The 14,623-nt window shown below is 40.9% G+C and overlaps 1 protein-coding gene across 5 annotated transcripts in view; it reads right to left on the bottom strand.

Annotated features, from left to right (window-relative positions):
• The window catches only part of LOC119702015 (acyl-coenzyme A thioesterase 1-like), a 57,489-nt gene that overhangs the window by 28,570 nt on the left and 14,296 nt on the right, over positions 1–14,623 (bottom strand). The window lies entirely within an intron of this gene.

Genomic DNA, 14,623 nt, shown 5'->3' with positions numbered 1-14,623 from the left:
TGTTAAAAATAGTTAGATCTAAACAGGTCAAACAGGTCATTAGATGTCTCCCCTGCAGCTAAAGTAATATAGATTATGCTTTGTTGCTAGATAAAGCTGTTGGTTTATTTCAGCTGGGGCAAGCAAAGGACATGTGCTATCCAAAGAAAAGCACCTAGGAGGGCTAAAGCACTTTCATTTTACAGGAGGTAAACTCTTCAAGAGCAGCCTCCTCTTCCTTCAGGCATGTACACCAACGACAAAAGCAAAGCGCCCCATTTGCTCTGCGCTTTCACTGGGGCTCACTTACGTATCAGTTACTGTGAGGTAAAAGAGGAGAGTGGCGAGGCTGCAAAGCTCAGGATGCCCCTGCCACACCACAGCAGCCTCTGCATCCCAGCAGACGCATGGGGTAGGGAGTTCGCTCGGGAGAGCTGGAGCAGAGAGGCCCAAGATCAAGGTGCCCGGCCACAGCGAAGCGCGGGGCTGCCACCCTCTTACCTTGGCTGGTGGGCTCCCCATGGCACAGAAGATGGCGGCAGCGACCGAAACCCCAATTTGGTTAACAGATGTCAGCTGACAAACAGGCTGGCAGCTTGTTGTGCTGCTGCTGCTGCTGAAATAACCTGAAGGACACATATAATTTATACAGGCGCTGAGCTCCACCCTCTGCCTCCTCTGTGTGGAGGAAAGCCTGCCTACATCTGAGAGGGAAAGATCTGCAATGTCAGAGGTGAGCAGAAAGGCTGACACTTTTAGTATTTCTCACAATTTGCTATTGCCCAAACATCCTCTCACCAGGTTTTTGGGTTGATTCTAACATGTTCAGAAAGTCTCCCTTCACTCTCACCTCTTCCACAAATCTAGTCAGAAGATTAATTTTCAATAGCTTTTAAGTTCTTCCACAAAATACTCCATGAAAAAGGAAAAGCCAAAGGGAATGGAGAACCGAATCTCACCTATTACATTCTCTGGTGGGAGACCAACCCACTTCCAAGTGCTCTTTTCAACTTTTCCTACAATAGGGACTCAGTATATTCCCAATATATTATCGGGAATCTTTCTGACAACCAGTAAATCACGGCTCCTCAGCTGGAAGTACCTACTGGCTGATCACCTGGCCAAGGCAGAGATGCTGGTAAAACGGAGATGAATATTGGCAGAGAAAGGGAAAGCTGCATGCCTTCTGGGCTTTTTCCCTCTACCTGCTACTTATATGAATATGATAACTTGACATTTCCCAGCTTCCCATCCTGCTCCCCCATCAACTTGCTGTTGATAGTGCTGGGTCAACAGGGCATCCCTGAAGACGGCTGGGTCCTAAGGCATCCCTGAAGATGGCAGAGGCATGGCTTCCTCCACTTCTCCCATGTCTACTGTGACCTGCTGACAGGGTTCCTGTCAGGACATTGCTCCAGGCAATCTGCTCTGTCTATACCTTAATCCACACTTGCAACTTCATTGTCTACAGACCCAGACTTGGAAAAGGCCTGGAGGCCACCATAAGTGTTCAGTAAGGTATGTACGCACTGGGGCATAGTAATACCAGATAGGATCAAGCCTCACAAAACAGCCAGTGGACACCTTAAACTAATGGAGAAAGTCAAGCGTTAATTTTCATCAAATAGTATGAATTTGGCTTTTGACAACTGAAAAAAACAAAACTATAACCACAATAGTTGTTTAGGAAAATAGGTTTACCTGAATTCTTTGGCTTCAGATTTTTCATGAAAGTCAGATACACACTGTGGATCATCCACTTTGTAAAATATTATCCACAAAAAACTGTCACCAGTTAAAATCAGTTTTAGGCAGATGCTCCTGGACTAAAACTGTCACCAGTTAAAATCAGTTTTAGGCAGATGCTCCTGGACTTCTGCAAGTGACAACCAACCACTCAAATTGACATTTTGCAGACTGCTCTGGAAAGCAGCACCATGCTCACCACCAGTGAGGACTAGATGCACTAGGATGAAATCTTTGAAATACTAAGAAGATATCTCAAATAAAGGTCTGGTGTTTACATGCAGTATATCAAAAGGCAGTTACAAAGCTCACAGAAAAATCAACCAAAACTCATTTGAAAGCAATATGGAGTTCAGAGCAATTAACTGTGCAAGCCTGCAGGACTCCTGAAGTAACACTGTTTTAACAGCCTCACTTGGGCATTTTCATAGGACCAGTTAAGACTGCAGTGCACACACTCATCTTCCTGCTTCCATGGACACAGGAGTCTGTAACATCCCATTTCCAGAGACAAGGAAAAAAGCAGAGAATAAAGAAAAAAGCTCTTATTCAGAGAGGAATCTTGGTTTTCTGCTTTTGTGTTGTTGTTGCAGCTTTGATCAGTCTGCTGCTATAGTGAACTGACACCCCAAAGTAGTACATTTACAAATTTGCCTCCAAAAGAGAAGGCAAGTGGAAAACCAGCCAGAGAAGAATGAACTCCACTCAAAGAGGGGTATGTCTGCCTGGAAACAGAGCAACACATTAAAAACAGAACAGCTGTTTTAATGCAGAGAGACCCATGTCTTAATGGAACAGGAAAGAAGAAAAAAAGCTCCCAGAATGCTTTCAAATCAAGGTGCAAAAGCTATTTTGGAGAGGTATGGAACTAATTTTTCCAATAACCCCTCCAAGAACTTAATGTTTCCAGTAAATCAGCATGGCCAAAATACATAAAACATTTTGTGTTTCTTGTCAACAAGCACGCTGACAACTACTACATCCATTTCCTCCTGGACATCAGGGCTTGCTGCAGATATAAATAATGTAGAGCATATGGAAAGTAAGACAAAGTCAATTGCATAAGGAAGAAACAACAAAACTAAAAGGTTAAACCTGAACCAAAGAGGGCACAGCAGAATATGTTAGTGAAACTAGATAATAACCAGGCAACAACTTCAAGATGGTACAGAAAGTCCTCCCCTTCCCCTTTCTAGAGGGAGGACATAGTCATGCCAGGCTTATACTAGTGGAGTTAGGCTCAGAAAATATGATACTGTACCTGCAGAATCAGATTGTAAAAGACGGTTTAGGAGATAAAGAGAAGAGATACTCTAGAAAGATTTAACTTGTTAATTAAGACAGTCTCATTCCACATTTGTGACTGAATCTTACTTCTTTTCCAAACTACTATTAAGAAAGTACTTGGAAATAAGCTGGGGTGGGGGAAGAGATAAAAAGACATATCAAATTACACCGAGGTTAAATTGGTTCATACACTACCTGTTGGCATTTCGGTAAAGTACACAAGAGACTATGCGAAACAAAGTCAGAGTGGAAGGAATGCAAGCCCAGCATGAAATAAATAAAAGTCAATTAATATAGCGTTCAGCTACATGCAATTTACCCAGTGGGCTACTCACTAACTGGCCCTTGCAGGAAGCTACTGAGCTGCCAAAAACCAAGCAGTAGAGTGGCAGCAACTCCACTCCAAATGATTGTGAACTGGACTATCCTACTGGTGGCAGAAACTGAAAAGCTCACAGGGACAGGACCTACAAAAGATACAGAAGTCTCATTTAGTGGAGATCATGGAGATCAGCAATGGCACTGCAAAATTTCAAACTCAGCTTTGGTGTACAAAAACTGCCCTCACTGAGTCACTGTCTTCAGAGTCCTTCCACCCTTGGCCCCAGCAGATTCATGAGGGAGGATGGCAGTTACCAAAGCACACTCCTGTAAATATAAACTTCCCATAACTTTGTTCCAGAAAAGTTTTTCATTCATCCCAAAAAAGCTTTTAAATAGAGATAAGTGATGGCTCTTTCTAGGGCTAGATACCGCCACACCACTGAGTAGGTGGAGGTGGAAGACTGTGCATTTTGAGGAGATGTATTGTTTTGTCAGACAGAGACAATGGTAGAAAACAGTCACTTTCTTTTTGCCTCATAAGTCAGTTTGTAGCTTGTTCAGCTCAGTGGCTAGATTAGGAAAATAAATGTGTATAGTCAAATTCAAACCACGTTTTTTTAATGTTCTCAGAAATTGAGGAAAAAAGGTAATTTTTTTCACTAGCTTATCCCCAAAATATTTTTCCATATTTGTTTTTCTTAACTACTGTAAAAAATAATCCAAACAGCAACAAAAACTTTATTAAAATGTATGTCAATTTTTCAATTAAAAATTACCATGTGAAACTAGGAGCTATGAAGTAAGCTTCAGAAATGCCACATTTAGAACACGTAACATTTAATTTTGAAATAAAAGCTTTCTAATTTTTCATTGTTTCCCCCTTGCCCCATTCTGAGCAAACAACATAGCCATTCTGAAATTATTTTAGAACTTGAAACACTTTCCAAACAACCATTTTCAGTACCTGCTGTTAATTAGAACAAAACTACAGGTTGTCTATCTGAGCAGCAAGCAGGTGATAACATTTGTAAATGAACTGTCCTTCTGGCTATCAAGATCCAGCCCTGTTTCAGAAAAGTAAAAGGTGTTATATCCTCTTACCTATCTCCTGAACCACTGTTATCTTAAACAAAGACTTCATACAGTAAATCCAGTATCACTGGCTCTTTTTCCTGGCCAGAGTAAGGGAGCTACTAATTTCCTTAGGTGCTTTGCAGGTGTGGTTGTAAATATGGCAAGATAGTGATCTTTGCAGCTTCACCATGGGAGGAAGCTGCTTATTACTTACCTGGGGTATCTGAGGACTGCAGTGTTACCTTTCCAAGACACGTCAATGTAAAGCCACACATTGAAACCTACTGTGTTTATGTTTAGAAATTGTTCTTTTATTTTAAACCAGGAGATTGCAGAGGACTAACTGAGATAATAATTGAGTAAGATATTTCAATGTCATTCCACTCAAGCCAGTTTCTGAAACCTTTATCTTTAGATCTTATTCAAATAGTCTGACACTGATGTCAGTATAAAATTGCTTGTGCAAAGACCTCAGAAGAGTTAGGTAAGTATTACACTGCACCACTTGGCTGACAGGAACACTTGACTTATGGTTATGGTATTCAGCTTCAAATTATCACGAGAAGGGTTTCCTTCAAGAGGTAGGGTTGCCACCTACCTCTTGTATTTATTTAATGGTCACTTTTTTAGAATCAAGAGAGTAACTCTTGCTTTCTGTTACTGCTTTTCAGTCTCTATGACTACATATTCTTTAGGGCAGGATCTACACTAAGGACATGTTTGCTACTGAAAGTTAATATGCTGGGCAAGAGTAATTAAAACACAAAGGTTGCAGTGATTGTATGACACATACAGCAGCATTTCCTTTCTGTTTCTGTCCAATTCTCTTTCAACTCTGTATGTGGGTTTTTTCAAGGTCCAACCTTTACCTAAGCACAGCTCTTAGGTGTTGGCTGAGAAAGAAATAAAAGATGTACAATAATTTATTCCAAATAATACAGAAGTCATTAAGGGTTCAACTAATGCATTCCTGCCAGTAACTTATTGTCTAAGAAGCCCTTCAAAAATAGCAAGACTAAAATAGTAGCAGGCATCCTCACTGTGCTATTCTGTAGGTTGGTATTGCCAGTGGGTAGGTTTCTTAACTAAAGCTAGCATCAGCAAACCAACCAAAGCTAGTCCTGGCCTAGGTAATCTGGAAGATTTTAGTGAAGTGCAAATGTAAGAAACCACTGAACCGAGCATAGAGGCAAGACAAAGTAATATGGAAACAGCCAATTCAGAGAGAACTGAATGCTTTCAAGTATATCACCAGTAGCTCTGGAAATATCTGCAAAGTGTGCCTTTATAGCAGGCACATTGATTACTAAGAGCAAGTGAATACTGACACGGAGTCCTTGGTAAATATCAAAAAATGCGCAAGTCTTAAAAATACCTAATGGTGAAGTTTCATGTTGCAGCAGGAAATCTAAGAGCTAGTTGCTGCTAAAACAGGAGGTTTTGCTCTAGTCAGCTCCCAAGCTTAGAAAGCCCTGCTTCTTCTTCACAGTACTGGCTCTGGAACACCTCTGGCAAAATGCTGAGCTCATTCGAAGGGCTGAAGCAACAGAAAACTACTCTTCTTCTTTTCCTGAGGAATTTCCAGGGCTGCCCTTCTGTAGTGGCATGCAGCCATTACCTCAGCATGAGCTCAGTAGTGGGAACCTGACCATGGACAAGCAGCATTGTTTGTAAGAGCTGTCTAAAGCATCAGTACTCCAAGGGAAATGAGTGTCAGAGGTGGAAAACACATTAGACAATTCAGCGCACATTCCTGCAAGTGGATCATTACCCTCCACTGATCCCACTACCAGAAAGTAACTGGGCTTTTCACCACCTCTCTGTAGGTAGTGTTTACTGTCAAATTTGAAAACTGGATTTTTTCCTTTCTTCACTTGTGTCCCTTTTTTTAAATACAAAAACTCTAGACATCAACCAAGCTATATGAACAATTTCAAATAAAATAACCAGAGTTTGACTTAGTCATTACAGTAGTTATGAGCCTTGCAAGCTTATTTACAGCAATTAGGAGCCCTGTGACTCATTTCTGGTGAATTATAACTTCTGACAGCAGAAGACAACTTCAGGGGTTCTACAGAGGATTTGAATACAAAAGTTCCTTCTGCATTGATGCTTATGCCTGTAGAAAATATTTCTGATGAGAAAAATTTCTCATTTTGGTGTGTTTCTCTTCTTCCACTCCACTTGAACTATTTCTGTGACAAAAAGAAGTCAATGTTTTCCTAATACAACAATTGGGAATTTGCCTTGCTGAAAGCACTCTCAGCTTAATTCCAGCGGTATGAAAGCAGCTTTCTGCCACCTGCTCCCCTTAAGCCAGCAGAGAAGGCAGACAAGTGTGAGCAGAGAGCCTGGCACTTGAAACATAGTGAGCATCTCAGCTGGTCTCAGGAAAGCTGCTCTAACCTGTGCCAAGGCAGAGTCATTCACGGAGCCTGATATTATCTCTGAATGTCTCTGTGTATGCATATTAGGTCAGGGTTAATTCCTCTGTTTCAGCAGCACATAAAACATGACACTTGCATAACGCTGCAATTTTAAATGCTTTTGGTCTAGTAGAAAAAATATTTTTACAAGCACAAATCTGATTAAACCTCTTAACTTATATAATACCTGGGGATTTCTGAAACTCTAAAGATTTTTACAAAGTGCTTCTTGAAACCTGAGAACCTAGAATAGAAAATCATACCAAAGCCAAGAGAAATGTATAGCCCTCAGCATCTCAAGGAACAAGGGTGTTTTTAACTGTAGGCCTCCCACATTCATGGTCTATGTGGCAGGTAAGACATGGCATGGCCAACAACAGAAAAAGCATGAAAAGCATTGAGTCTGTTCAGAGCAGAACATTAAATTAAGCTACCTGCAGTGCCTCATTTGGCAGAGGATTTCAGACCTATGTGCCACAGGCCCAAAATTAGATCTCCTGGCCCTAGCCAGGAAGAATCTGAGCTGGGGGAGGTGCATTCACTCCAGAGATTCTAGCTTGCAGGGGCAGAGATCTGATGGAAGACAAGATTTCAGATTATCACCTCTGCTATAAGCAGTTCCAGGAAGCTCACCCACAGCCTGCCAACGCAGCAGAGCACAAACCACTGCTGGTGCCCTCCCTGCAACACGCACAATTTGTACTCTGCAACCCTTCCCCACGCAATAGACACATTGCAAAGTGGCAGAGACCCTTGCTTTGTATGATTCAAATCCACTAATTGTTGGTCTTCCCTCCTGTGTAGTTACACACATACTGAATGCATTTGTCAGCCAAATAGTAGCAAGCAAACTGTGAACCACAAAAAGGTAAAATGTCCTGCACCAGTGCTGGGAACTGGAATGTTCATCCCACAGAGGAAATAATGTTGGCACACCTCCCTAAAAAGATTTCATTCCCATATATAAGAAAGATTTTGAAACATTTCTGGGTTGATGCCTCAGCTGACATGCCAGGACCCTGCCTACACAGCTGTTTTGGCTCAGCAGCCCCCTGGGCATGCTGGGAGCTTCACAGCTAATAGATGTAGGAAGCTGGAAGCAAAGGAATTGACCAACAGCCTAAGAACATCTAATGGGCATCTCATTCACCTGCTGACCAGCCTAGGGGGTAGCCCCTGGTGAGTGGGAGAAGCCAGCAGTGTCCTGTCATCACAGAATGATGGGTAGCCAGAGGAACAGGCCAGGTGGGTCAGCAAGGCATATGAAAGCATGACAGCTTTCCAAGCAGGTTTCCGTGAAGCAGGAGAACCAGCCAGCCCAGCAATACAGAACCCAGTGGACGTTTTTAAACAGAGAAGTGTTGCATCAGAAAATGTATGATCGGCTCTGTTCATCAGACACCGCTTCCTCATGTATGCTACATCTGGGAATGGCAAGGACCTGACTGTTGATAACACACTGCATATTTCCTCCTCCTCCTCAGGCCTGATACACAAACAGCTGACAACATGGACAGATATGTGGAGCATGGAATGCCTTGTGCAACAACTTGCTTACAGTAAAAAGAGGAGAGAGGAAATAAGATTTAAAATTGTAATGTACCCCCTGCTCTTTGACCCCGTCATAAATCCATTGTACGTCTTAGGCAAGTTAGTGAGAAATTTGTTGTGAAATGGAAGTAGCAACAGCCAGTTCACCTGAGATCACAGAAACTGCTGCAAGCCAGAGCAAAGACAAACAAATATTGTAAAAAAAAAATTCTGTTATTGTAGAATACACCTTCCATTTATGAACACAAACATTGTATACCGGGAAATTGAGCGTATTCCCCATCAAGTGTCTATATTTTGGAAGGCATCAGTTTACCCAAGGTCTAGAGAGCACCAAAAGGTCCACTAGTCATGGTGTAGATCAGAAGTGTGTCCCACCCTCTGAATTAATACTTTAAGGTGCTTCTTGTTCCACATTGTTTAACCTTATGTGGCTCTGAATCAAATTAAATGAATGGTTGCATTACATTATTACAGATGCAGCTCTTCACTTGTCCCAAGCAAAACATTCTTCAGCTCTGGGGGGAATAACCTGGGAGTCAAAAATTTAATTAATGGTTTCACATGGCACCAGGGACAGTCTGTAAGAAGCAGTGAGCAGGGCAGCCTAATTGTCATTCAATATACTCATGTACTAGGAAGTCTGTATTAATAACTTCAACAGAAGATACTATGGTCTCCATTACAAAACCAAGAAAAAAAGATACTGTAAAGCAATTTGATGCTTTCGTAAATAGGAGTAGATCTTAACAGCTATTAACAGCCCCTTTCATCCCCAACAATTGAAAGAAGAACTGTACAGGTGAATCCATGCAAATCCATTTCAAACTCTTGTGATACATATATCTATTTGGTATCTTAATTCTAGTTCTGGTCATGATCATTTGAGCTCAGCTTCCTTCCTTCTGATATGTGTAGTCATTGCCATTATGTGGTCTGTCTGTGTCAGGACAGGGTTTAATGAAAAACATTCTAACAACAGAGCATCTTGGGGTTTTTAATGCTATGTAGAGCTCAGCAAAAAGTAAAACCCTCATTCCTTACACACTGTCTCCTGTCCCTCACCACTCCAGGTTACTGAGGGGAGCTAGTCAAAATTCAGCCAGACAAAAAACAACCCACAGTAAAATGCTGTAAATTCAAAGCCATGTCTTTGCTGTTGGAAAAGATGTGCAAAAAGAGTAGGAGACATCTTCCTCATCTGCAGCTACTGGTAATTCACTAGTAGGTCTTGAGCTTAGACAATTCCAGCTTTTCTGCTATCCATTTAGGAGTTAACATATGCATTTAAAAAGCCAAAAGCTTTAATCTTCTCAGACACTTGCATACATTCCTCTCAGGAACAGTCTAATTGATATTAATAGGATAATTCACAGGTAAAGTGCCACCTCAGGTGCACCAGTGCTTAATGAACTGGAGCACAACCAAACAGACAGAAGAATATGCACAAAACATCAGCCCATTTCCCCCTCTCTGCTCCCTGTGAAAACCAAATGTATCACATTTTTTCATAGGCTTAATTATTGTTAAACTCCTGTTCCTCCTATTTTTTCATATGTGTTGGTGTTTGTGTTGGTGTTCATGCATTCTATTTAGACTACAGAACTTTTTCAGAGCAAGGTCTACAGCTTTTCTGAGAACTTCTATCACTTTTAACAAATCACTTGTCTCTTGACTTTTCACAGTGCCACAATGCCACAAATGTCAATAAATTCTATTTCTGATCTTGAAACCTGTGTTAAAGCTTAACTATGTAGCTTCCCTCCCACACCTTCCTCTCACATGGTGACCCCTGACTTTTCTCAGCCTCCACACCACATTTCCCCCCCATGTGATAACTAAATTTAAATTAAAACTGGATGATTCTCTTTTATGTGTAGCTCAATCAAACATGAGGAACTTGATTATGGCATTACTGGGAAAAATGCATACATTGGGTAGGTCCAACTAAATAGATGGCTTTTGTTTTTAAAATCTCTTTTTTTCCATATTCAGTATTTTCCATATATACAAACATATTTTAGAAACCTGTAATTGACCTATATCCACAGACAGTGATGGTCTCTGTGCTTCATAAAAAGCTTCAGATGAAGAGACAAGCTGTTTCCATTATTTCGAGAAGACTCACTTTTTAATCTAACAGTGTTAGAAACTAACACTGAAATGCCCTTGCACCTCTTCCAAAAAATATGGAGTACTAGAGCTTCCCAGATAATACCTTGCACAAGACAACACAAAAATGTTTCCTCAGAAGGAGCCTTGGTTCCAGGGCCTGAGGTTCATAAAACCACAAGGGAAGGAAAGTGCCATCCTTCCCCTGTTTCACAGCTTTCTTCCCTGAGCAAACATTTTGAAGGCAGTTCCTGGAGACAAACCTTGAAGGATTTCCTCAGCCAGTTTCCATTTCTTATTGGTATTCCTATAGCAGAGGCACCAACCCCTCATTTGCATCTCATCTGTGTCAGAAGGTTTCAGTCTTTCCTGTTTATAGTTTATATACCATCATGGCACCAGTGCCATTAGGATAATTATAGTTATGTTAGGACTCCCCTGCACACTACCAGGAGACGCTTCGTGTCTTAGATAATGAGGTCAGCAATTTCCAAGATCTGCAGAACAAGGACAAATTGTTTTGGCAAGATGCCCAACTTACTCCCAAGCTTGATCTACCACCTTCCCCTACAGGAGACCCCATCTGCTCTTCTGCATTACTTTTTATACCTTCTGCTTTAGGCTCTTCCTCCAGGATGAATCATACCATGTTCTATCCTCTTCAGAAGCTCCCATACTGAAGGGCACACCAGCACAGAGGCCAATGGAAAATTCTTCCAGTTAATATAATCACAGAAGCAAGGGTAAGGGGGAAATAGAAGAAATCATAGGCCAAAATCATATCTGAGTTAAGTTTTTCTAAATAACCATCAGTGGAACATACTTCTAAGCTAGTTTTGCATTGCAAGTAGCAAGAGGAAACTCCAAATAATCTGCTATTCACAAATGTACACACAAATGAACTCACAAATGGTCTTCCAAACCCTCCCATTGCACTGTTGCTGCCTCTGCAAGGAACAGGACATCTCAGCTCCACTGTGAGATGGAGAACTCACAGTGAGTGAGAACTGACAGTCCAGATTCTATTTAGCATTTTATCTCAGATCACATTCGAGGCCAGACTAACACAGCTAATTCCTCAATTCATGCCATTGCACTGAAATTCATACTGAGGCACCTGAATTTTCAGATAACAATGCTTTGTAGACTAAATAATTCTAAATATGACTTGACTGTGCACTTAAATTGAAGATATGGCCCTCAAAACAGACATATTACAAGTGAATTCCTGGTCCAAACAGAACTGGCAGCAAAACTATCACTAAGAAATACACATCTTAAACCAGCACTATCGCTCTCAGCAGCTCTGCAGAGAGTAAGCTCCAAACAAAGCAGAGCACCTGGCTTAGGGAAAGCATTGCAGCTACCCAATGTGCTAACCAGCAAAACAAAGCACCGTGCACCCTCTGTGGGTGTTAAGCCATTGCCAGACATGTACGCTTCCTATAAAACAATCACCCAGCCTACGTGGTCTACAGGGGTGTTAGCACAGCGCCTGCTACCCCAGGCTCACTTGCCACTCACAGACGAGTGAGTCCACTCCAATACTTAGCACTGCATGAGATTTTGCAGCCATTTGACACACCCTGAGCCAGATATCATCTCCTTGGCTAAGGCTTGTACTGTATCAGTACACAACTGTTGCTATAGCTGTACATTATGAAACTCCTTAAATACGCAATACATCAGTTTTTGGCACAGCTCTCTTGAGCAGGTGTGTTGTGCAATGCATCCTTCAGAGCTAGCAGGGATTAAACAGCATTTTGTGGGTCCCAGGAGATGCAGTTTATATCACTCTGAGCACCATAAGGCCAAATTTGCTCTATTCAGCAGAGCCAAAGGCAGTTGCAAATTCAGATACACAAAGACAGAAGGAGAAAATAACTATGACTGAAGTTTAGGATGAGTTCAGTGAATTTTTAAGTTTCTAACTTGCTACAGTTAAGATAAAGCTTTCTATAGAAACATGTTCCAAAATGCAGACATTTGGAGAAAAAGTGCTTCTGGGCTAAAAATTTTCTGACTTATTCCAGGGAAGGTAAAGGAAGCTGAGAAACTGATGTTTTGTGTAAAATACCTTCCTAAAACTCTCCTACTGTGAAGTTTTTGTGACCTTGTCACACACTGAAGTGTCTCCTTAGATAATACCACATGGTTGGGATACTTCGAAAACTTGGAATTGCTAGGCTTCATTGCTAGAGGGTTTGGTGCCTTAAAACACAGTGACACCATGTGGCCAATTGCTCAGGATGGAAACAACGTGCTGATGGAAAGGGCAGTGTACAATTTTCTCAATTTTTCTTTGGCTTTATTGAATTTGTCTTAGGCATGCTCGAAACTGTGTTAACTACTGAGAGCAAACTAGGTTAGAATATTCATCTGGACAGGTAAACAAAGCCAAAGCCAATGACCATTTTGGATTTCAGCATATGTTCACAAGTCTCAAGTTTGCAAAATTGTCCAGTAAAACCTACCTGTAAGTTCAGCAAGTAAATACCCATAAGAACAGTTTTCACATATATCAAAACATCACATTCACTTGGCAGATGCAAGCAACTTGCAGAACTATGATTCAACATTCTCAAAAAAGTGCATCTGGAAGTCGCACTTGAATATCTGTGGTTTAATTCTGCAGTAGTATCACAAAAACTTGCAATTAATTTTTAAAATAGAGATATATTTGCCTTGCTCTCGTGGCTTGTTTTTCTTCCAAATAGATACAGTTACTCCCTCTTATTTTTTACAAATATTTCTGCATTAAGTATTTAAAGTCACAAGTGGGAATATTGCTGGTGGGAATGTTCTCAGTAGGTTTGTTATCACTCTGCATTATATAATATGATGACTGATGTGATGAATCATCTCTCCCTAGCACAGTCCTTTTTTCCAAATGAGGTGCTGCACATTGGAAAAGTTCAGCTCATGACAAATGGTAAGAATGGCCACATCTCTTTGAAAGACAGACACACACAGAGGCAGGCAGATAAGCAGATGAAAATTGAATACAGAATACCCCTCAAACAGAAAGAGAAAAATATATTAATTGGCTCTTCACAGGGAATATATTCACTCAGTAGTACTAATGCTCATTAAGAAATGTGTATTTTGAGGCAGCGTTCAGAACACCTTGCTCTCAAGGGCAGAGAGGAAGTGAAAATACAACAGTATGACTCCCAGTTGCACAGGCTTTGCAAAGTCAGTGTGCCATCAGTGTTGCCTGTTTTGCTGATCAGTTAGATAACATGCTGGTGTCATATTTACTATTCCATATTGAACTCCTGATGAGCAATTTATGTCAATACTATCACAGTGCATCTGAATGTAAATGAAATAGGTTAGTTTGAAAGGTGATCTAAAAGGATTTTCACATACATATATAATAGTTTCACCTATATACATAGCAGTTAGAGCCTAGGAAGCACCAGCTAATTAGATACAGGACTTTCTGATTGTTCAAAATAGGAATTTGAGTTGAAGAAGATTACTGACCTGATCCTTCAAATTTTGTCACCCTGACCGGTGAGATTATGCTGCCATCTTGTGACTTGTAAACTTTACTCAGCCGCAGGGTGACAGACTTTTCCCCCTAGACTGGGAGGACAGTGTACATGATCTCCCTGGTACAGAGGTGCAGTAATGATGCTTTGAGCAGCTGAGCCTGCTTTTGTATTCAGACCCACATTGTCTCTCCTTAGCTTTCTTATCTGTCTCCCATGGGCTGCACCCTTCAATGTCAACATGGTTGCTAAAGGAAGTGCTGTCCACGGGCAGGCCAGAGTAGAGGTGACCCTGCAGAGGGGATGATGCCTGCAGTTTAAAGGACTAGAGGTTTGTAATAAAAGCTAAAGAACATCCCCCTGCTGCCAAAAGAATCATATGTGCTGGAAAGTAAAACACTCACTTAGCCAGCAGTTGAAAATTACAGTATATACTGAAAAAAATATAAAAAAGACATTCTTTACAGCTGGGAAGCATTATTATAAATTATTACATAGTTTTGTATAGTAAAATTTTCCTCTCCATCTTCTCAAGTGTAAAGTTTGTATGTTTATGGTAACATTTTTCTTGCTTAAAAAAAACCCAAAAAAAACAGTGTTAAGATTCACTGTATTCTGAATCTAAAT

The sequence above is a fragment of the Motacilla alba genome, chromosome 5, assembly GCF_015832195.1.
Source record: "Motacilla alba alba isolate MOTALB_02 chromosome 5, Motacilla_alba_V1.0_pri, whole genome shotgun sequence".
Classification (NCBI taxonomy): Eukaryota; Metazoa; Chordata; class Aves; order Passeriformes; family Motacillidae; genus Motacilla; species Motacilla alba.
Note: the sequence above shows the minus strand (reverse complement) of the source record. Positions and strands in the feature narration are given on the sequence as shown.